The sequence below is a fragment of the Eublepharis macularius genome, chromosome 2 (assembly GCF_028583425.1).
Source record: "Eublepharis macularius isolate TG4126 chromosome 2, MPM_Emac_v1.0, whole genome shotgun sequence".
Taxonomy (NCBI): Eukaryota; Metazoa; Chordata; class Lepidosauria; order Squamata; family Eublepharidae; genus Eublepharis; species Eublepharis macularius.
The window spans coordinates 170,165,181-170,190,911 of record NC_072791.1 but is presented as its reverse complement, the minus strand read 5'-3'; positions in this window follow the sequence as shown (position 1 = coordinate 170,190,911).

Genomic DNA, 25,731 nt, shown 5'->3' with positions numbered 1-25,731 from the left:
AAACAGACGGAACACTCTCCTTCTGTATTTTCAAAGGAAGCAGGACAGTGACTCGGAGTTCATAATGCAAGGTAAGTATCATCAAGTTCAGTATCAACAAGGTACAATTCTTATGCCCTTTTTTGTCCTTTTCTTTTGTAGATTTCTTCAGCTTATTTTCAAAGATTGGAGATCCACAGAGGGCATCCATAAGAACTGTACCTTGTTGATGCTGATTTTGTTGATACTACCTTGCATTATGAACTCGGAGTCACTGTCCTGCTTCCTTTAAAAATATGGAAGGGGAGTGTTCTGTCCGTTTAAGATTATTCCTTTGTACCTGTTATATGAATTGGAGTACTAATTGTAATGTATTTATTGGAATATAGATGATTGTAAAAATAATAAACATTTATTGAGCACCGTCACTTTAAATAGATCAAGAAAGACGTTTATTCATTTACTATTCCCGAGTGGTTTTCCACTTTTCAGTAGTGCACCTGTATAGTGGAAGCAGGGTTGCCCACATCTCGCATACAACCCATCACCTGCTGGGTCTCAAGGGTGTACAAAGGATACATATGGATCAGGTGATAATGCTTTTTTGTCTAGTTGCAGGCAAGGTGGTCCCCAGCAGCAGGCTGGCTGACTAACAGATACAGCAGTGGAGGCAGCAATATATCCAGTGGATTGGGAATGCATCAGTTGTATGGGTGCCACTGCGCTGGGTGGTCGTGGCTTGACTGCTTGGGGCTGCTTGTACTGGTTGCCCTAAAGGGGGACAGGAAAAAAGTTTCTCTACAGGGCCAGATTGGCCAGGGTCCCTGGGTTTTTTTGCACTTTCCTCTGGGCATTGTGGGCTAGGGGACCACTTGGGGTTCTCCAACTTAGCTAGAGCCATTGGAGCTTTGGCAGGTGTTGAGCCCTGCGGGCCTCCTCTTCTGGTGGTTTTGAGTCATTGGGCTGGATCCACTGGGGTGTGTGTTGTGGAACAGGCACTCATCTCACCTCTTTCTGGGTCCCCTTAAGGTGAAACTGAGTTTCACCCTTGAGGTGAAACTGAAGGGTACACACATGGGTGGATCATTGAAGGCTTCATCCTGGGAGACGGGGCCATCTGGCCACACTAGGATGGTGGTACATCACCTGCCATCCCGTGATGCCTAGCATACGTGCTAGGAAAGCTAGCATCAAATGACAAGGAGCCACTAGATGCAGTGGATCCATTGCCCTATGCCTAGTCAATATTCCAATGGCTGTATTCAATAAAGTTGTGACCCATTACATCCAACTATGCTGTGTGTGGTATATTTTTGCCAGGACACCAGCCTCACCATCATCCATACAGATGCAAAAGAATGGCACCCAAGTTGGTTTAGCTGCAACCCTCTATTGATACTTCTTAAACTCCTGTGGTTGCACCTGTTGAAATGCCATTTATGTAAATGAACTGGAGAATAGTTGTTCTACAGATCTTAAAGAAATAGCACAAGAAATGTGATGGTCAAAACCTGAGAATGGAACCAAAACTGCTGCAATATTGGAGACTAGACATGGACATGAATCAAAACACCAATCAAATTTCATGACGAATTGGGCCAATTCATGTATCGTGAAAATGTGTTTCATGGGGCTGTTTTTTTCATGAAATCCACAACTTTGGGGGCTGATTCATTCAATTCATGAATGCTTTGTGATGCCAGACAGGCTGGCACCGATCCATTGATTCCCTAGGCAACATAGGCCCGGAATGCCTGCAGACTATTTGTTATCCTGGAAACCCCAATCTTAGCCCAATCTTGATAGGCAGCTTTCCCTGCCAGCCTGAGATCTCCCATTCTGTTCTATGAGAGGAACGAGCAGGAGGGAGATGGGCCTTCTGTAGCCTTGGGAATACCAATCTCATCCCTCCAAACCCTGTTAGTCAGGTCTGTCTGCCAACCAGAGTGCTCCTGTTCTACTGTATGTGAACATTTCTTATATAAGGCACAGTTCTGTGCCTCCTGCTGTCAGTTCCAGCAACTCCTGCTTTCAGTTCCAGTAGACAGAGAGAGGGGGAGGAGGTGTTGCTGGGATTTGGAGTGAGAGAGTGGATTAGGGAGCTTTTGGCTGGATTTGCTGCTTCTTCAAAAGAGAATGAAAAGACTTTCTTATTTTCTGCTCTTGTCCTTGCTGGGAAGGTTGTTGGGTGAGGGTTCCTTTTTTCCTCCAGCCCACCCCAGTCTCAGGGCATTGCCTGGCTCTGGGGCCTAGCTGACCCTTAGTGTATGCTGACTTTAATCTATATAGGGTTTTAAACACCTTGAAAACAATTTGGGAGCTATTATAAGTGTAACAAGTCTAGAGTGACATCTACAATACAATACATTTTAGATACATTCCTTTTACATTCCTTTTAACTTCCTGTTATATTACCTAAGCAGCAATATAATTGCTCTAACAAAAAAAATAATGTATTTGGCCTCTGGCTGCTTCTTAGAAGTTTTAGATCAGACCATTTACATCAGGGGTCCTTAATGTGGTGCCTGCCAACACTTTTCCTGGTGCTCACCAAGTGTTCTTAGAAAGGCTTCTGATTGGCTGTTGGAGATTTGATTGGCTGTGAAATTTTTAAAAACATGGTTTGGGCAGCAGCTACCATAGCACAAGGACTGTGCAGAGAAAGGACTGTGTGACTGAAGGTAAGCTGCGGCATCCACACTGTAGCTGGCTTTACCTCCTGCAATAGTCATTTTATGATAGCCATTTTGTAGCAGTGTCTGCCACACTATGTGGTGACTTTTTTCCAACGATGCACACGTTATCATTTGCCAGCCATGTACAAAGTATTTTTATGCTGAGTTTTCCATGGATTTACAACTAGAGATGGGCACGATCCAAAAAAAAATTAACAATCCAGCTGATTGTGGATTGGCGCCGGCGACGATCCCAAATTAACAATCCACACCAATCATTTCCCGTTCCCGAGCCGTGGATCGTGGATCGTGGAGGCCAAAGCGGGCCACGCTGCTATTCCCAGCTATGTGGGAAGGTGGGTGGGTCTGTGTTTGGCCGTCAGAGCTGCCTATCAGGGACTTCCTGTTTGGGATCCATGGAGGTCTAACGCAGCTCCACTTGCGGAGCTGACCGGACTGCCGTTTTAACCGGCCGGCGGGGTGAAAATAGCCCGCGGCCGACTGCTCTCAGGCGGGGAGCAGGCAAAGAACGCTCAAGACCCTAGGGTGAGCTAGATCTCGGACGAGGGGGGGCTCTACACAGCGAGTCTCCCCCCGATCCTTGAGGTCCCACCTTGCGACGGGTCGGCTATAATCTCTGCGGCAGTTTTGGGGCCAATTCGGCTGGCATAAGACCTACATACCCAAGCATCGATTGGGGGAAGAAGCTGAGAGGAGAACTTAAAATCGAAACAGCGATTACAACCCGAGAAAAGTGAAGAGAAGGTAAAGATCATTATCTTCTGAGACGGGACAGATTGATAAAAACAGAGAGGAAAAAAAGTAGATTTTTAAACTGCAACAGACTAGTGAAAAGGAGGGGAAGACTCGGCAGGAATCGAATTTAAAAAGAGACTAAGTTTAAAGAAGTTATTAAAGAAATGGGACTATTGTTTTGAATACCTGTGGCTTTGGAGCTGTGAGAAAAAGACACCATCGCGAGATCTGCTGTGGGAAGACGGGAGACAGGAAGTGCGTAATAACAATAGAGTGGCTGGAGAGAAGCGGCCCTTGCTGGAGGGCAGGAAGTAGGGAATCGCCATTTTTGAAAGGGGAAGGGTCGCGGCTTCAGCGGAAGAGGAAGTAGGCCATCTTGGATTACAAAATCATAGAGAAACCATAGAGAAAAGACGCCCGACATTTTGGACTCTTTAAAACTTAATTTCTATAAGAAGACCGGGACATTTAAAATAGAAAAACGTTAAATTTTACGCCACGGAGTTAAGGAAGAGAGCGGATTCGTGGGAGCGAGCTAAAGCAAGCCCCACGATGTCAAAAAAAGAGTGGCAATCGGCAATAGAAAACCTGGATAAAAACCTGGACAAAAAACTTTTAGATATGATTAAAGAACTTAAGGACACGAAATTGGAGCTGATAAAAGAGGTTAAAGAGGTTACACAGACAGTAAAATCGGAGCTGTCAGAAGTGAAAAAAGGTATGGAAACAATACGAAGTGAATTACAAGGAACGCAGCAGAGAGTTAAAACAGTAGAAGACGCGATGGAGAATTTAGCAGACACGCAACAAACAGAGATGAGATTGGTGAAGGGGAGAATGTCAGTTGCAGAAACTAAACATATGGAGAAGCAGCTACGTTTTCGTGGCTTGCCAGAAGTGGAAGGAAAGTCAGCGCAAGAACAGATGACTGAGGTGTTGGCTGAGTACCTGGGGAAGGAGGAGGAGGAAGTTGTGGCTATCCTAGATGTGGCATACCGTGTGAATTCGAGAATAGCAACCCAGAGGAAACTACCAAGAGATGTGATTGTGCAGTTTACAACACGAAATATGAAAGAGAGGATTGTGACAAAACAGTTTCAAGATCCATTGGAGATTGATGGCAAGACGATTATTATAATGAAGGAACTGCCCAGATCAGTGTTACTGGACCGGAAAAAATATAAAGTGCTAATTCAGATTTTGAAGGACATGAAAATCAGGTACAGATGGGAGTTACCGGAAGGAGTGTCCTTTGAGTTTGGAGGGGCCAAAAAACGCATCAGATCTGAGCGAGAGATGGAGCGATTTATTAAGGACAATGAAAAAGACTTACCAACAAGATCATGAGTATGGAGTGTAAAGTATTATCTTGGAATGTAAATGGACTAAACTCACCGAATAAGAGGAAAAATACTTTTCACTGGCTACTAAAACAAAAATGTGACATTGTTTGTTTGCAAGAGACCCATATCAGAAAGCAGGATGTAAAATATTTAAAATCTGGAAAATTGGGCAAAGAATATGTAGCGGCCTCCAACAAGAAAAAAAGAGGAGTGGTGTTGTACATAAAAGAGGAGCTACAGCCAAAATTTGTTATGAGAGATGTGAAAGCTAGATTTGTAGCAGTGGAATGTATTTGGAATTTAAAGAGAGTGTTGGTAGTCGGACTTTATGCACCTAACGGTGCAAAAGAAAGCTTCTTTGAGGATTTAAGGAAGCATTTAGACGATCTTGCATACGACCAGATAATTCTTGCTGGAGACTTCAATGGAGTGACAGACTTGGAACTAGACAAAAAGACTACAACGGCACAAAAGAAAAGAGGACTATTACCAAAGCTTTTTTTTGAGTTGATTCAACAAGAGACTCTTGAAGATGTATGGAGGAGAGAATATCCTAAAAGCAGACAGTTTACTTTTTATTCTGCAAGGCATTCTACATTATCAAGAATTGATATGATCTGGGCCTCAAAAGACTTAGCATTATGGACTAAGGAGGTAGAAATAATGCCTATGGTAGGCTCAGATCACAACCCAATTATGTGGAAATTTGGAAAAAAGAGAAAAAGGAAAGCATGGAGAATAAATGAGGACTTGGGACTTCCGGTTTGGGATTCATGGAGGTCTAACGCAGCTCCATTCGCGGAGCTGACCGGACTGCCGTTTTAACCGGCCGGAGGGGTGAAAATAACCCGCGGCCGACTGCTCTCAGGCGGGGAGCAGGCAAAGAACGCTCAAGACCCTAGGGTGAGCTAGATCTCGGACGAGGGGGGGCTCTACACAAGGAGTCTCCCCCCCGATCCTTGAGGTCCCACCTTGCGACGGGTCGGCTATAATCTCTGCGGCAGTTTTGGGGCCAATTCGGCTGGCATAAGACCTACATACCCAAGCTTCGATCGGGGAGGGAAGTCGAGAGGAGAATTTAAGATCGAAACAGCGATTACAACCCGAGAAAGTTGAAGAGAAGGTAAAGATCGCTATCTCTTGAAACGGGACAGATTGATAAAAACAGAGAGGAAAGAAAGTAGATTTTTAAACTGCAACAGACTAGTGAAAAGGAGGTGAAGACTCGGCAGGAGTTGTATTTTAAAAGAGACTAAATTTAAAGAAGTTATTGCAAAAATCGGACTATTGTTTTGAATACCTGTGGTTTTGGAGCTGTGGGAAAAAGACACCATCGCGAGACCTGCTGCGGGAAGACGGGAGACAGGAAGTGCGTAACAACAATAGAGTGGCTGGAGGGAAGCGGCCCTTGCCGACGGACAGGAAGTAGGGAATCGCCATTTTTGAAAGGGGAAGGGTCGAGGCTTCAGCGGAAGAGGAAGTAGGCCATCTTGGATTACAATAACATAGAGAAACCATAGAGAAAAGACGCCCGACATTTTGGATACAAAAAAATTAATTTTGGCAAAGATTGGGACATTTGAAAAAAAAGAAAAACGTTTAAATATACGCCACGGAGCTAAGGAAGAGAGCAGATTCGTGGGAGCGAGCTAAAGCAAGCCCCACGATGTCGAAAAAAGAGTGGCAATCGGCAATAGAAAATTTGGACAAAAAACTTATAGACATGATGAAAGAACTTAAGGACACGAAATTGGAGCTTATTAAAGAGGTCAAAGAAGTTACACAGACAGTAAAGTCGGAGCTGTCAGAAGTGAAAAAAGGCGTGGAAACGATTAGTAGTGAATTACAAGGAACGCAGCAGAGAGTTAAAACAGTAGAAGACGCGATGGAGAATTTAATAGACACGCAACAAACAGAGATGAGACTGGTGAAGGGGAGGATGTCAGTTGCAGAAACTAAACACATGGAGAAGCAGCTTCGTTTTCGTGGTCTGCCAGAAGTGGAAGGGAAGTCAGCGCAAGAACAGATGACTGAGGTGTTGGCTGATTACCTGGGGAAGGAGGAGGAGGAAATTGTGGCTATCCTAGATGTGGCGTACCGTGTGAACTCGAGAATTGCAACCCAGAGGAAACTACCAAGGGATGTGATTGTGCAGTTTACAACTAGAAACATGAAAGAGAGGATTGTGACAAAACAATTTCAAGATCCATTGGAGATTGATGGCAAGACGATTATCATAATGAAGGAACTGCCCAGATCAGTGTTACTGGACAGGAAAAAATATAGAGTGCTAATTCAGACTTTGAAGGACATGAATATCAGATACAGATGGGAGTTACCGGAAGGAGTGTCCTTTGAGTTTGGAGGGGCAAAAAAACGCATCAGATCTGAGCGGGAGATGGAGAGATTTATCAAGGACAATGAAAAAGACTTACCAACAAAACCATGAATATGGAGTGTAAAGTATTATCTTGGAATGTAAATGGACTAAACTCACCGAATAAGAGGAAAAATATTTTTCATTGGCTACTAAAACAAAAATGTGATATTGTTTGTTTGCAGGAGACCCATATTAGAAAACAGGATGTAAAATATTTAAAATCTGGAAAATTGGGCAAAGAATTTGTAGCGGCCTCTAACAAGAAAAAAAGAGGAGTGGTGTTGTACATAAAAGAGGAGCTGCAGCCAAAATTTGTTATGAGAGATGTTGAAGCTAGATTTGTAGCAGTGGAATGTAATTGGAATTTAAAGAGAGTGTTGGTAGTCGGACTTTATGCACCTAACGGTGCAAAGGAAAGCTTCTTTGAGGATTTAAGGAAGCATTTAGACGATCTTGTATATGACCAGATAATTCTTGCTGGAGATTTCAATGGAGTGACAGATTTGGAACTAGACAAGAAGACTACAACAGCACAAAAGAAAAGAGGACTATTGCCAAAGCTTTTTTTTGAGTTGATTCAACAAGAGACTCTCGAAGACGTATGGAGGAGAGAATATCCTAAAACCAAACAGTTTACTTTTTATTCTGCAAGGCATCTTACATTATCAAGAATTGATATGATCTGGGCCTCAAAGGACTTAGCGTTATGGACTAAGGAGGTAGAAATAATGCCGATGGTAGGCTCAGATCACAATCCAATTATGTGGAAATTTGGAAAAAGGAGAAAAAGGAAAGCCTGGAGAATAAATGAGGACTTGTTACAGGAAAGTGAGAATATGGAAATATTGAGAAAAGAGACAAAGTTTTTTATACAATACAACGTGAATAAAGAAGTACCAACCAGTAAAGTTTGGGACGCGTACAAGGCGGTTGTAAGGGGCATACTAATGGACTTAAATGGTAGAGCAAGGAAAAAGAAAGAGGAGAAAAGACAAGAGATTGAGGAGAAAATAAAGGCCAAAGAAGCACAGTTAAAAAAGAGACCAGGGAAAAAGAAAATACATCAGGAAATTAAAATTCTTCAAGAACAGTTAACAGCAATGAGTAATAAAGAATTGGAGTGGAACCTTAAAAGACTGAATCAAAAAGCTTTTGAGGGTGCTAATAAACCTGGGAAATATTTGGCATGGCAATTGAAGAAGAAAAGGGAAAAGAAAATAATAAATAAAATCTGTGAAGAAAACAAAACGTACCTGGAGCAGACTACCATTAGTAGAGCCTTTTATAAATTCTATGCTAAGCTGTATAATAAAAAAGAAGTAACCAAAGAATCAATAGAATCATATTTGGAGAAAATCAAACTTCCAGAGATCTCGGAAGCTTGGAGAAATAAGTTGAACAGTGAAGTAACTGATGAGGAAATAAGTATGGCAATACAATCCGCAAATCTAGGAAAGGCGCCAGGGCCAGATGGACTTACGGCTAAATTTTATAAGACAATGGCCAACGAACTGGCACCATTCCTAAAAGAGGTGATGAACGGAGTTTTCAGGGATCAAAGAATTCCAGACACTTGGAGCGAAGCGAATATATCATTGATCCCAAAAGAGGGCCAAGATCTGACTAATGTGAAAAATTACAGGCCTATATCATTACTTAACAATGATTATAAAATTTTTGCGAAGATATTGGCGGAGAGATTGAAGGGGTGGCTCTCGGAAGTCATAGAGGAAGAACAAGCAGGCTTTTTGCCGGACAGACAAATAAGAGACAATTTAAGGACAGTGATCAATGCTATTGAATACTATGACAAGCGTTGTGATAAAGAGGTTGGTTTCTTCTTTGTAGACGCTGAAAAAGCGTTTGACAATTTAAACTGGGATTTTTTGTTTGCCACTATGGAAAAGCTACAATTGGGAGAAAGATTCATCAGAGCAATTAAAGAAATTTACAGAGACCAGACTGCAGCAATTGTAGTGAATGATGAACTGACCAAGAAATTGACGATTAGTAAAGGAACAAGACAAGGTTGCCCGTTATCTCCGTTGTTGTTCATTTTAGTATTGGAGATTCTGATGATACAAATACGACAAGATGAGGAAATACGAGGAATAAAAATAAAGGACTATTCATACAAGGTTAGAGCATTTGCAGATGACATAATGTTAATTGTAGAAGATCCATTGGAGAACATGCCAAAAGTGATAGATAAGATCAAGGAGTTTGGTGACTTGGCAGGTTTCTTCATTAACAAAAAGAAGTCAAAGATATTATGCAAAAACATGACTAAGCAGAAACAACAATTGTTAATGGAAACAACGGACTGTGAAGTAACTAGTAAGGTGAAATATTTGGGAGTTGAGCTGACTGCAAAAAATATAGATTTGTTCAAGAACAATTATGAAAAATTATGGACTCAGATAGAGAGAGACTTGATCAAATGGAATAGACTGAATTTGTCATGGTTGGGTAGGATTGCAGCAGTTAAGATGAATGTGTTACCAAGAGTAATGTTTTTGCTACAGACAATACCAATCATCAGAGACTCTAAACAATTTGAAAAATGGCAGAGGAAAATATCAGATTTTGTTTGGGCAGGCAAGAAGCCTCGAGTGAAAGTAAAAGTTCTACAAGATGCAAAGGAAAGAGGCGGAATGCAACTGCCCAACCTGAGACTTTATCATGATGCAATCTGCCTAGTTTGGTTAAAAGAGTGGATGACATTAAAGAATAAGAAACTATTAGCCCTAGAGGGATATAAAAAAATTTTTGGATGGCACGCATACCTATGGCATGACAAAGTAAGGGTCAACTCGATGTTCCTGCATCATTTTGTAAGGAGAAGTTTATATACAATCTGGAAGAAGTACAGAATTTACCTACAAGAAGGAACCCCCTTGTGGGTGGTTCCATACGAGGTGATAGATCCGAGAGCTGTTGATAATGAACAACAATGTTTAACGTACAAAGAAATAACTAAAACTGAAGTATCTAAACTTAGAATAAAGACGCAAGAGGAACTATCACCTAACTATGATTGGTTCCAGTACAGACAGATTAGAGACTTATACAATTCGGACTCTGCAAAAGGGGGCATACGAACAGAGAACTCGGAACTAGAGCAGACCCTTCTTAAAGAAGACAAGAAAAGAATATCCAAGGTATACCAAGTACTGTTGAAGTGGTATACCGAGGATGAGATAGTTAAAACACAAATGGTGAAATGGGCTATAAACTTTAATAAAGAAATAACAATGGAGGCATGGGAATACCTGTGGAAAACTACAATGAAGACAACGACATGTATTAATATCAAAGAGAACATTTTCAAAATGATTTATCGTTGGTACATGACACCAAAGAAGATTGCGCTAGGGAACTTGAACACCTCTAATAAATGCTGGAAATGTAGGAAGCATGAGGGCTCCCTCTATCATATGTGGTGGTCGTGTGAGGTAGCTAGGCAGTTCTGGGGGGAAATAATAAGAGAAATGAGTGAAATTTTACAGTTTCAAATAAATAAGAACCCAGAACTCCTGCTGCTAAACTTGGGAATGGAGGGAATTCCAGCCCGTCATAGGACGTTGATATTTTATATGACTGCAGCAGCTAGACTTTTGTATGCGCAGAAATGGAAAGTACAAGAAGTGCCAACTATTGAAGATTGGATCTACAAATTGCTGTATATGGCTGAAATGGATAAGATGACAAGAAAACTGAGAGATCTGGACTCAGGGCAGTTTAACACAGACTGGGAGAAGCTGAAACAATATCTGGAGAAGAAGTGGGAGGTGGGAGGAAAACTGTGGCAGTTTGAGAACTACTGAAGTACAATAAAAGTATAAAAGAGAGGGGTGACTTTACCGGGGGAGGAAGAGAAATGTGAATTTATAAGCAGTTAGATTAATTAATTGATTGAGATATATATAGATATGTAAAGGTTAATTGATAGAATATTGATAGAGAATAATTAACGGTTTAAACATGAGGATTGAGTAATTAACAATATTTTTTTTACTTGATAAGACTTATATGCACCAAACTGAAGGTATAGAAGAGTTAAAACGACTGACTATGTGATGAGTTATATAGAAATACTATAAAAAGAAGAAATGATTAATATATAGAGAACAAATCAAATTGTTTGATTTAAATGTGGGAAATTTTTATGGTTTATGATATATAGAAATATTCAAAACTGGAAAATGGGACAAATTGTTTATCTAAAGAAGTATAGTTTGGATGTATAATAAGTAAAAGAGTTAAAGATGTACTGCTTAATATAATGGAGAATATATATTTGTTTTAGACAGATGAAGTTAATAGAAGTAAGGGAAAAGGGACAGAGGGTGGGAAAGCTGTTGGAAGTCAACAAAAGGGGGGGAAAGGGAGGGGGTTAGAAACGAAAAATTAGGGGAAAATTGAATGTAATGTAATGTTAAAATATTAATGTTCTAACCCAATAAAAAAATTTTTCAAAAAAAAAGAGAATAAATGAGGACTTGTTACAGGAAAGAGAGAATATGGAAATACTGAGAAGAGAGACAAAGTTTTTTATACAATACAACGTGAATAAAGAAGTACCAACCAATAAAGTTTGGGATGCTTACAAGGCGGTTGTAAGGGGCATACTAATGGACTTAAATGGTAGAGCAAGGAAAAAGAAAGAGGAGAAAAGACAAGAGATTGAGGAGAAAATAAAGGCCAAAGAAGCACAGTTAAAAAAGAGACCAGGGAAAAAGAAAATACATCAGGAAATTAAAATTCTTCAAGAACAGTTAACAGCAATGAGTAATAAAGAATTGGAGTGGAACCTTAAAAGACTGAATCAAAAAGCTTTTGAGGGTGCTAATAAACCTGGGAAGTACCTGGCATGGCAATTGAAGAAGAAAAGGGAAAAGAAGATAATAAATAAAATTTGCGAAGATAACAAAACGTATTTGGAGCAGGCTACCATTAGTAGAGCCTTTTATAAATTTTACGCTAAGCTGTATAATAAAAAAGAAGTAAACAAAGAATCAATAGCGTCATATTTGGAGAAAACCAAACTTCCAGAAATCTCGGAAGCTTGGAGAAATAAGTTGAATAGTGAAGTAACTGACGAGGAAATAAGTAAGGCAATACAATCTGCAAATCTAGGAAAGGCGCCAGGGCCAGATGGACTTACGGCTAAATTCTATAAGACAATGGCTAATGAACTGGCACCATTCCTAAAAGAGGTGATGAATGGGGTTTTAAGGGATCAAAGGATTCCAGAAACTTGGAGTGAAGCGAATATATCATTGATCCCAAAAGAGGGCCAAGACCTGACTAATGTGAAAAATTATAGACCTATATCGCTACTCAACAATGACTACAAAATTTTTGCGAAGATATTGGCGGAGAGATTGAAGGGGTGGCTCTCGGAAGTCATAGAGGAGGAACAAGCAGGCTTTTTGCCAGACAGACAAATAAGAGACAACTTAAGGACAGTGATCAATGCTATTGAATATTATGACAAGCGTTGTGACAAAGAGGTTGGTTTCTTCTTTGTTGACGCTGAAAAAGCGTTTGACAATTTAAACTGGGACTTTATGTTTGCCACTATGGAAAAGCTACAATTGGGAGAAAGATTCATCAGAGCAATTAAGGAAATTTATAGAGACCAGACTGCAGCAATTGTGGTGAATGATGAATTGACCAAGAAATTGACGATAAGTAAAGGAACAAGACAAGGTTGCCCGTTATCTCCATTGTTGTTCATTTTAGTATTGGAGATTCTGATGATACAAATACGTCAAGATGATGAAATTCGTGGAATAAAAATAAAGGACTATTCATACAAGGTCAGAGCATTTGCGGATGACATAATGTTAATTGTAGAGGACCCATTGGAGAACATGCCAAGAGTGATAGATAAGATCAAGGAGTTTGGAGACTTGGCAGGTTTCTTCATTAACAAAAAGAAGTCAAAGATATTATGCAAAAATATGACTAAGCAGAAACAACAATTGTTAATGGAAACAACGGATTGTGAAGTAACAAGTAAAGTGAAATATTTGGGAGTCGAATTAACTGCAAAGAACATAGATCTATTCAAAAACAATTATGAAAAACTATGGACTCAGATAGAGAGAGACTTGATTAAATGGAATAGATTGAATTTGTCATGGTTGGGTAGGATTGCAGCAGTTAAGATGAATGTGTTACCAAGAGTAATGTTTTTGCTACAGACAATACCAATCATCAGAGACTCCAAACAATTTGAAAAATGGCAGAGGAAAATATCAGATTTTGTTTGGGCAGGCAAGAAGCCTCGAGTGAAAGTGAAAGTTTTACAAGATGCAAAGGAAAGAGGCGGAATGCAACTGCCCAATCTGAGACTTTATCATGATGCAATCTGCCTAGTTTGGTTGAAAGAATGGATGACATTAAAGAACAAGAAATTATTAGCCCTAGAGGGATATAAAAAAATATTTGGATGGCACGCATATTTATGGCATGACAAAGTAAAGGTCAACTCGATGTTCCTGCATCACTTTGTTCGGAGAAGTCTATACATAATCTGGAAGAAGTACAGAATTTATCTACAAGAAGGAACCCCTTTGTGGGTGGTTCCATATGAGGTGATAGACCCGAGAGCTGTTGATAATGAACAACAATGTTTAACGTATAAAGAAATAACTAAAACTGAAGCATCCAAACTTAGAATAAAGACACAAGAGGAACTATCACCTAACTACGATTGGTTCCAGTATAGACAGATCAGAGACTTATATAATTCGGACTCTGTAAAGGGAGGTATACGAATAGAGAATTCGGAACTAGAGCAGACCCTTCTTAAAGAAGATAAGAAAAGAATATCCAAGGTATACCAAGTACTGTTGAAGTGGTATACCGAGGATGAGATAGTTAAAACACAAATGGTGAAATGGGCTATAAACTTTAATAAAGAAATAACAATGGAGGCATGGGAATACTTGTGGAAAACTACAATGAAGACAACGACATGTATTAATATCAAAGAGAACATTCATAAAATGATCTATCGTTGGTACATGACACCAAAGAAGATTGCGCTAGGGAATTTGAATACTTCTAATAAATGCTGGAAATGTAAGAAGCATGAGGGCTCCCTCTATCATATGTGGTGGTCGTGTGAGGTAGCCAGGCAGTACTGGGGGGAAATAATAAGAGAAATGAGTGAAATTTTACAATTTCAAATTAATAAGAACCCAGAACTCCTGCTACTGAACTTGGGAATGGAGGGAATTCCAGCCCAACACAGGACGTTGATATTTTATATGACAGCAGCAGCTAGACTTTTGTATGCGCAAAAATGGAAAGTACAAGAAGTGCCAACTATTGAAGATTGGACTTACAAATTGCTGTATATGGCTGAAATGGACAAGATGACAAGAAAATTGAGAGATCTGGACTCAGGGCAGTTCAACACAGACTGGGAGAAGCTGAAACAATACCTGGAGAAGAAATGGGAGGTGGGAGGAAAACTGTGGCAGTTTGAGAACTACTGAAGTATTGAAGTAGAGGGGGGAGACTTTACCGGGGGGAGAAGAGATAAATGTGAATTAATAAGCAGTCAGATTAATAGATTGACATATATATAGATATATATAGGTTAACAAACAGAACATAGAGAAAATAATTAATTATAAGGACTAAATATAAGGAGCGATTAACTAACAATATTTTCTTTTTTTTCTGACAAGTTTTGTACCAAACTGAATGTCTGAAGATATAGATGGGTCAAATTGATTGACTACGTGAGGAGAGATATATAGAACTATTATAAAAAGATAGAATGAGTAATATATATAGAGAATAAGTCAAATTGTTTGATATAAACGAATGTATGATCTATATGGTTTATGATATATAGAAATACCTGAAATTGAAAAATTGGGATAAATTGTTTATCTAAGATAGAAACAAAGGCTTACAGTTTGGGCATATAATGTTAAAAATAGTTAAGGATGTACTGCTTAGAATAATGGAGAATATATATTTGTTTTAGATAGAGGAAGCTAATAAAAGTAAGGGAAAGGGGACAAAGGGTTGGAAAGCTGTTGGAAGTCAACAAAAAGGGGGGGAAAGGGAGGGGGTTAGAGATGAAAAAATTGGGGAAAATTGAATGTAAATGTGGAAATAATGGATTCTAACCCAATAAAAAATTTTCAAAAAAAAAAAAAAAAAAAGAGCTGCCTATCAGGGTTTGCAGGGATGAGATTGGAGTGCCCATGGCTACAGAACACCCCCTTCCCCCTCCCTCCCCTGAGTGTCTTCTCCCAACTTGTGACTGCTTTGCTGCTCCGTGGTTGGAAGGAAGCCCTGATGATCAAGGAAAGATGGGCTTCCATTTGGGTTTCCAGGGCGACAGAAGGAGGGCAAACAGAGCTCAGGCTTTCCCCTGGCTCCATTGCCAGGGGAATAGATTGCTGGCGCCTGAGTGTCTGGATCCCCGATCCGAGCCCGAATGCAATGATCCAGGCCTTTCCCAATCGCTGAATCATTGGCCATGGACGATCACGATCTGCCAGGTCACGATCGCGCAATCACCATTATCGTGGGTTTTTTCCGATCGTAATGCGGATCGTGCCCATCTCTATTTACGACCCCATGGATTTAAGGGGCCGCACTTGCTCTGAATTTTTATGGATGCTTAAAACATTTATGAATACTTAAAGCGTTTCTGAAGAAACCTCCTTCTACTCACTCAATCTTCACTCAGTTCTTCCCCCAAAGCTCTTACCCCTCCTCCTCTACATTTTTGTCCAATCACAGAAGCTTGCTTGCAATAGTAGCTGCACTCATTTCCCTTTTCTAATTTTTCATTCAGCATTCTAACACAATAGCACATGTGCAAAACAAAATTACAGCAGGGAAGGGCTCTTTTCTTTGATAGTGACAAAAACGTTTGACATCCCTTCCAAAACCACTTTTTGTGGGGGTACATAAGGAGGTTTTCCTGTGTCCTAAGAACCAAAGGTAAGCACTTATGGATACTGCATGTGGAGACTGAGGTGTCAGCGTGATTCAGCAAAACACAGATCTAAAGCAGGAAAAAGGTGGGAACAACAGACTGTGCAAAAATGGCCAGTGTGACAAAATTCCAAAGGTACCTGCAGGTTCAAAAAGTTTTGGGGCCCCTGATTTGCATGGTTCTTCTGTAGCTGACCCTACAATCTATTTTAAAGGACTATTTTTACCCCTTAAATTACATCAGTTTAGGAGTGACACTAAAAATGACCCCCCCCCCTTTCTCCTGAATAATCAAATGTTCTTCAGCACCAGGGACAAACTTGACACATTCCAATTAGGACTATGATAAGGACACATTGCAAGCCTTCTTTTAAAAAACACAAGCTATATTCCTTGCAGCAGCTAGTGGACTGGTGCTATGAAATTCTAATCATGAGAGATTCTTTTGTTGGTTGGAGAATGGAAGATTGGTTGGCCACAGAAGTCTAACAAAAGACGTTTTTGCCAATATGCTTTGCTTGTTTCCTATGGTTCCAATGCTCAGCTAGCAAAATGCAGTACAATCCTACTTACTCAACTCCAGTGAAGGAAAAACTTCTGAAGTTCAGTTCTATCTTTCTACTGAAGAGTCTGCTCTCCAGGCTTCTCTACCTATTTTTCTGAGGTTTAAGATGTCCCATATAATCTTTATTTGGAGGGAGAAATCAGATTTGTCACGTATCTGTTATACTTACAAATACAGTAAAAATGCCATTCTCTGTACCTTAGTTATTTGAAAAGCTTCCAAAGTCATTGCGTATCCTTGCTGTAGACTTCAATCAATGCACTGTTATTTAAATTGTACTGCAATCTACCTTAACATTTGACTGTATGAAATGTATGTCTCAGTGCTTGCTTCAGTGAATGATGATCACTGTGAAATCATGCTTCTCAGAGAGATTTTTTAAAAAATAATAAAATGCAAGTGTACCACTTCTGCCATAGATCTGTGCAAAAATGTTCAGGTATGTTTCTGCATGCACACAAATGTAACGCATGTAATATAATATATATGTAGAGGTTTACAGATATTGACACAAGCCTCAGATTATGAAGCACCACTTTGAGGGGAATACTTATCTTGTTTCTGCTGCCATTCAAAGTCTATGATAAATTGTTGAACCTGAATTTTGGGAAATCAGTTCAGGTCCAACTGAAGAGGAACAAGAAAAGTGGGTGCTATCCTTGCCTAATTTCTCGTCTCCCCCAAGAAATTCAACATAACCAGGCTTTCCCCATACCCTTACAATTATTTCCTTTTTAATGCCCCCTTGTATTCCTTTAACAGCAAGGCAGCCAGGCATTTTTTTCTAGGAATATTTCTCTTTCTCTCTCTCTTATACACACACCCGAAAACCTTTGGGCGTGAAACACTCACATCTCAAAACCTTTGGGCCATCATCTTAGCCCTGTCTCCCTACTATGTTGAATAAACATTCTCCTCACTGCTGGGCCCTCTGAGGATTTTTGGTCATGTTTGTGAGTTCATACTTTGGTCTTATCTGTCAGTGTAGCCCAGAATGTCTATTCAGTTCTGCTTCAGTTTAGCCAGGTCTAAATTAAATTTACTCTGAAAAGCAAGAAGACATGCTACCTAACAGTTATTCCCAGCTGTTTCATTTTGGGAAGACGTCAGATAGGGCTTCTCGTAACAGTCACCAAAGAGCAATATATTTTATCCTTGTCCTCGGGAAGCATATTATATGATGGACCTGAAATCAGCCAGAAAATAAATACAAATATACATGCATATGGCTCTAAATTTTGCCTCTTAATGATTAAGTAGTTTATCATATACAGTCAGTTTTCTCAATGCCAAACCGTGCTGCCCTTTATGCCCTTGTGTTAATTGCTGTGATTAACTACAGGAGAGACTTATTAAATTTACTGATTCTACTGTCCATAAACCAATATCCCGTAATCCCTCTGCATCAATAACCAGCAGGAGACCTTGTATCTATGGACTTTCTGATAGAATTGTGTTTTTTTCTTTTTCCCCTTGTGATAGATCAAATCCTATTAATCAGATTTCTAGAAAATGTGGAAAGTGAAGGCATTCTGAATGAATCGGTAGCAACTAAATATTCCATAGTGAAAAAAAGTGGGCTGATTTCAAAAATCAACATTCCAAATGATAAATCCCACAGCTTGGCCACCATCTCATACAATGGCTGTCATTGTTCAGAAATTGCAGCGGAAGAGATGGGAATTGTTGGCAACCAACTATTTCATAATAATTGCCCATTTTTAAACAACATGTTTTAGTCACTGCCCATTGTCTTAGAAACCATCTGGTTCATGATGACTCAGTGTCCTGTGAAGGTGAGAATGTTGGGAAGGAGAAGAGCATTCATTCAACCTTTCCTCAATGGTGAGGATACATGGAATTGGCTGAGATTCTGCTCCCGCACATTTAAATACTAGAGCTAGCTACACACAACACTAAGCAGATTGAAATCAACATGCAGAGGCAGAGTGGGCAAGAAATGCTGGCTCTGCCCCCTACTATATTTGATCATCAGCTTGTGTGCATGGGCTGTACATACATAGAAAGCATACAGACTTTTTATCAATGGAAGTTTTATCAGCCCAGTCCCACATTCTCATCTTTGTTAAGTCATTCATACCTGCATTCTTTTATTATGTTGTCCCCTGAATTAGACACCCAGCATGGAGTATATTATCTTCCCTGGACCCTGTAGCATAATCCCAATGAAATTGATTTTTCCAAAGCACTGTTTATCTAGTTAATGGAGGATATTGTTTTAAGGCAAGGAGTAGAACTAGTTTCCCATCCAACCCAATGTTTCTGTCATTTTTAGAAAGAGAATGGCCATGCACCAAACAGACCAACAAAAGATTCTGAAAATTTGTTTGCTCTCTTTTTTCATAAATAGCAGAATAAATAAAAACTTGGCTCTTTAAAAAATATAATCTGACAAGAAGGAACTAATTCAGATGTTAATCAATTAAAAATAGATTGAAACTGAGGTTGAAAACAGAAGTAATAAGGCCAGATACAAATTTGAAATGAGAATGAGAATGGGAGGAAAGCAGACATCTTTTGCAATGCCAAATACTTTAATTGAGGACAAAACAAATTTAAGATTGTAATCTTAAACTGTTTATTGGGTGCTAGCACAGATACTGGGGGGAAAAACTCTGCCATTCTGGCACTTTATATTAAGAACAACAGTGTTGAAAATTGCTCATTTTGAAATGTATTATCTGTCTCTTGAGTCAGCCAATCCGAATATCCCTAGGATGTAAATCTTCTCTTTCCTAGATAATTGATTCTGATTTCACATTACTGCTACCTCTCATCTGAAACAAATTAGCGGTTTATCAAGCTGTGACCACATTACTAAGTCTACCTTCATATAATCCAAGCTGGTTTAGGAAGCAACAAGCAGGGCTGTTTCGATCAGCATCAACTAGGCCTCCGCTGGAGTTTGTAGCAATTTTCTGCCACTGACTTTCGAACAGATTGAAAGACAGTCAGGCTCAAATGAAATCACCCAAGAACGGCAGCCTGGAACAGCACACATTTGCCTGAGAGGCAGAGTTATTCCTGACGTGAACATCCCAGCACTGGATTTCCCCAACCTCACCAAAAAATAAAAAACCAAGCTAGGTCATTTAGCACAGTGTACTCACTAGGATGCACTACAGACATTGCTGTTCAAACCCATTAGCTCCTGCATTAAGGAAGAGATCTACTGTAGCTATTAGGGCTTTTTACTTTGAAGATACTTAAGAGAAGTATATAATAAAGGATTATAAATTATCAAGGGCATGCAAATGCAATCAAGACATTGATACAAAATTCTCCCTCAAATCATTGTGTTAGAACAAACAGTGGATGGCACAACAAGTTCAGTACTTCATATTACACTTAATACTTTGTTTATTTGTTTGTTTATAGTCTGCCGTTCTCACTAGGACACTCGAGGCAGATTACATCAAGTAAGGACATACACTCAACAGGATTGGAACATTCAATAAACAATGAAATAGGATTTGTATAGTTGAGATTTGGAGCCAACCAGAAATCTATGAACAGAACCAAAGCAAAGCATAGGTATTAACTTTATGTATTAAATGTTGTAGATTTTCCAGGCTGTATGGCCATGGTCTTGGCATTGTAGTTCCTGATGTTTTGCCAGCAGCTGTGACTGGCATCTTCAGAAGTGTAGCACCGAAAGACAGAGTTCTTCTCAGTGTGGAAAAGATGTTAGCAGGAAATTTATATCTACTCAGGAAGGTGGGTTTGGGCTGAGTCATTCTGTAAGAGTTTCCCAGGGGGTGGAATGGTAATGGGGGGAAGCTTCACTGTATCCTGAGGAGGTTCTTTTGCATATGGATTGGTGGTTGATATGCTAATTTATCTGCAAGGCTATTGTAAGATGTAGAGTACTTGTTAGTCTGGTGTTTTTCAGGACTGGAAACCATGCCCTATTCATTCTTAAATTCTCGTCTTTCCTGTTGAAATTGTGCTTATGCTTATGAATTTCCATGGCTTCCCTGTGCACTCTGTTGTCAGTATTTTAGTGTCCTGGAATAAGATACTGTGTCCTGTTTGAGTTAGGCCATGTTCAGCCACTGCTGATTTTTCAGGTTGGCCAAGTCTGCAGCATCTTTCATGTTCTTTTATTCTTGTCTGCATGCTACGCTGTGTGGTCCCGATGTAAACTTGTCCACAGTTGCAGGGTATGCAGTCTACTCCAGTAGAGAGGGGGTCTCTACTGTCTTTTGCTGATTGTAGCATCTGTTGTATTTTTCTGGTGGGTCTGAATACTGTTTGTAGGTTGTGCTTTTTCATAAGTTTTCCCATCTGATTAGTGATTCCTTTGATATATGGCAAAAACACTTTTCCTGTGGGGGACTGTTTTCCCTTAGTTGTTTGATTTATCCTTGGTTTAATCGCTCTTCTGATTTCATTTCTGGAGTAGCCATTTGCTTGAAGTGCATGGTTTAGATGATTAATTTCCTTGTTGAGAAAGTGCGGTTCACATACCTGTCTTGCATGGTCTACTAATGTTTTTATTATGCCTCTTTTCTGTCGCGGGTGGTGATTGGAGTTTTTGTGTAAGTACCGATCTGTGTGAGTTGGTTTCCTGTAGACCTTGTGACCTAATTGAAAGTTAGGTCACAAGGTCTACAGGTCACTAGCAGCACTAGGTGTGGCTCGAGGGCAGCAGAGCCACCCAACTACCTCTCCTGTCCCATCCATCCCCTCCTTTCCGTTCATGCAGGAAGGTGGATGATGTTAGCTGCCACTGCAGAATCCCTCTGTGGATTCTGCAGATGAGTACTCACAATGCTTGTGAGCTTTCCAGTTCCCGGTCCACACTTCTCCCTCTCAGGTACTGCCACGACCCTTTCCAGCCACTTGTACCGCCCCATCCCCTCTTTTCCGTGATGGCAGGGAGGTGATTGATGCCAGCAGCTGCTGGTTCGGGGTCTTCCCATCCCTCTCACAGGATCTTCCAGGTACGGCTTGTTGCTGCGGCCAGATCCCCTTGGTCCCCCCTCTCCCAACCACTTCGTATTCCCTCTTTCCTCCTCTCCCTCTCAGGTACTGCCACGACCCTTTTCAACCACTTGCACCGCCCCGTCCCCTCCTTTCCGTGATGGCAGGGAGGGGGTTGATGCCAGCAGCTGCTGATTCGGGGTCTTTCCGTCCCTCTTGCAGGATCTGCCAGGTACAGCTCATTGCTGTAGCCAGATCCCCTTGGTCCCCCTCTCCCTGACCACTTCATGTTCCCCCTTTCCTCGTCTCCCTCTTAGGTACTGCCACGACCCTTCCCAACCACTTGCACTGCCCTGTCCCCTCCTTTCCGTGACAGCAGGGAGGTGGTTGATGCCAGCAGCCACTGATGGATCAGGGTCTTCCCAATCCTGTTATCAGGTCTTCCAGGTCTGGCTCCTAACTGCGGCTGGAACTCCTTGGTCCCCCTCTCCCTGACCACTTCATGTTCCTTCTTTCCTTCTCTCCCTCTCAGGTACTTCCATGACCTTCCCAACCACTTGCACTGCCCCATCCCCTCCTTTCCATGATGGCAGGGAGGTGGTTGATGTCAGCAGCTGCTGACAGATTGGGGTCTCCCAGATCTGGTCCCCCTTTCCCCGTTGATAATTTCATGGTCTCTGTTTCTCCCTCTCCCTCTGTGGAACCACACTGACCCTTAGGGGACTTCTCTTATCTGTCCAGTCCATCCTGTCCTTTCCACGAATGCAGGAACATGGTTGATTTCTGCTGGTGCCACCTGAGCAACAGGGCCAGCTCAGCTGCTGTTGTGCATATGGTAGTGCAACATAGTGCCCCCTGCCCATGGCACTGGCTCTCCCCTCTGACCAGAGGGAATCAGTCCCACCATGGCCCATGACTCACATCCTTTCTGTGAAGGCAGGATGGTGGGTCATCTTGGAGGCAGCCTCTGTTTCGACTCTGGAGGGGTGTCCAATGCTCCATGCATGTCCAGCTGGTGTGCTTTGTCCAGACTCTACAGCACACGAGGAGCAGACAACACTATCGGCCCCAATGCCATGAAGTACCCCATCTGGTGAACATACGTCAGTGTCTGACTGTCCAGTTTGTGTGTTTGTGTGTACGAGGCCTGTATATACGCCAACTTGTCTTGCTGGAGGACTTTCTTAGCAGATTGTGGCTGGGTCATTTTGGTCTGCAGTGGCCAACGACATCACCCACCTTCTATACCTTCAGGAAGGTACGCTCCGGGAGGCCTGGCAGGCAGGCACATGGGGGTGCTGCCAGTGAGTGGCCAGAACCTTTGCCCCCTACAGGGGAGGTGGCCCACCACCACCTCCCCAAGCCCACCAGGCCCAGTGGCCATAGTCATCAACCACCTTGCTGCATGAGCAGATAAGTGACCTCCCACCTGGATACCTGGTGGGCGGGCACATAGGGGTGCTGCCAGCCAGTGGCCAGACCCCCTGCCCCCAAGAGGGGAGGTGGCACACCACCACCTCCCCAAGTCTGCCAGGCCTGGCAGCCACAGTCATCAACCACCTTGCTACATGAGCGGATAAGTGTCTTCCCACCCAGAGGCCTGGCAGGCGGGCATATGGGGGTGCCACCGGCCAGTGGCCATACCCCCTCCCCCTACAGGGGAGGCACCATCTCCCTGAGCCCACCAGGCCCGATGGCCACAGTCATCAACCACCTTGCTGTGTGAGCGGATAAGTGTCCTCCCACCCGGAGCCCTGGTGAGCGGGCATATAGGGGTGCTGCCATCCAGCGGCCAGACCCCCTGCCCCCTACAGGGGAGGTGGCCCATCTTCAGGACCACCGCACGGGGCCAAAGTGAACTGGGGAGGGTGGCTCCATTTGTATTGAATTGGAGTTAACTGGGGGTGTCGAATTTGGGAATGGATAACTCTGAGATTCATACTCCAATCTTGACCAAACTTGGGTCAAACTGGAGAAGAGCCTGCTGCACATACCCTGTGAATATGGGCTGTCTAAGTGCTAAAGGGGATGCTCTGGCGCCAATGAACAACAAACACTGAACACGTTCGTTAACGGGACATTTTTGTTTCCATTCGTCTGTTCGTGTTCATCGTCGGGAACAAACAATGAACAGCCTGTTCAGATTTTTTTCCTGTTCATGCCCATGTCTAGTATAGACCATAATCTCTGAACTTTTACCCAAGTAGTTCTCTAAACCATTCTGTACAGTACAATCCTATTACCTGTGTAGAAAAACCCTCTTGAATAATACATGCATTTACTGCTACAAGTGATGGCAGCCACAAGCTTAGATAGGTCTTAAAAGATGCCAGTTTGATATATCTGTGAATGGCTATGTGAAACTTACACATGGAATGGGTGCCACATTGAGTAACAATGCTCAGAAGGGCCACAGATGGCATGTCAGGGAGCCACATGTATCTCTAGATCCACTGAGAATCACTGACCCAGCACTTTTCTCCCTATATATATAGTGCCCAGAAATTGGTTGCACAATATCTTGCTCTAACAGAAATGCAAGTGGAGATAATAAATTTGACTTACTGTAAATAACTACCTTGATCTTTTCCTTTCATTTCCATGTGTACAAGAACTCTAGAGCAAGCAGAGTTTTTGCCCTGGATCCAAACTCAATATACTAGACTAGATGGAACTTTGGTTTTGTGCAACAGGTTGCAACAGGTACAACAGGGATTGAAAACAAATCAGCCGGTATCATAATGCCTCTGTATAAATCGATGGTGAGGCCTCATTTGGAGTACTGTGTACAGTTCTGGTCGCCACACCTTAAAAAAGATATCATAGCACTGGAAAAAGTACAGAGAAGGGCAACTAAAATGATTAAAGGGTTGGAACACTTTCCCTATGAGGAAAGATTGAGGCGCTTGGGGCTCTTTAGCCTGGAGAAAAGACGACTGAGGGGAGACATGATAGAGGTTTACAAGATAATGCACGGGTTAGAGAAGGTAGAGAAAGATGTGTTTTTCTCCCTTTCTCACAATACAAGAACTCGTGGGCACTCTATGAAATTATTGAGCAGTCGGGTTAGAACAGATAGAAGAAAATACTACTTTACACAAAGGGTGATAAACACATGGAATTCGTTGCCACAGGAGGTGGTGGCAGCTACAAGCATTGCCAGCTTCAAGAGGGGACTGGACAAATATATGGAGCAGAGGTCCATCAGTGGCTATTAGCCACAGGAGATAGATGGTATTCTCTTTGTGGGGAGGTGGTGCTCTGTTGTCTTGGTGCTGGAAGGAAGGCAGTGGGAGGGCTTCTGGTGTCCTGGCCTCACTGACAGTCCTTTAGATGGCACTGGATTTCTAGCCACTGTGTGTGACAGAATGTTGGACTGGATGGGCCACTGGCCTGATCCAACATGGCTTTGCTTATGTTCTTATGTTCTTACCACTTTTATGTTCAGAAGTCTAAGGGCTTATCCAAGCAACTGCAAGACAACCAGTAGACATGGGGATGCACTGAAAAAACCCACTTGTGTAGGCTTTCCATCTGTAGGAAATGCATGTGCTTGATTCTGTTTCTAGGACCTGCCTGTGGCAGTGGAGAATCACATATGACTTGCCACACACTGGAAGACACCACCACTAACAAGTTTTCCTGTGACTACCCAACACTCAAATAGTAATGAGAATGAACAGGTCCAAACCAAGCCTTAGAATCAGGTCAGTCTCTAAAAAAATTAAATGATCACACGTCTAAGATAAAAATAATATCATTCAGAAACCAATGGCAGAGTAATGGTTGCCAAAATATCATTCAAGATGCTGGTTTTGACTTCTAAAATCCAAAGTGGCTTGGGACTATTCTGTTCCTTACTGAGCTTCTATTGTCTTTTAGATCCCTCCCCCCCCAAACATACACACACAGTCAGGTGGATGGAAGCAGGGCCTCTGCAGTGGTGTCCCAGTTACATAATGTCCTTCCCTGGACAGATTAATGAGACATCTGCATTAATTCAGGCTTTTTACATTGCAATCTTAGGGACACTTTTCTTGGGTAAGCTTGTATTTATATCCATTATTTTTCAGTAACTTCTAAAACTTGGATCCTCTTTTTAATCTT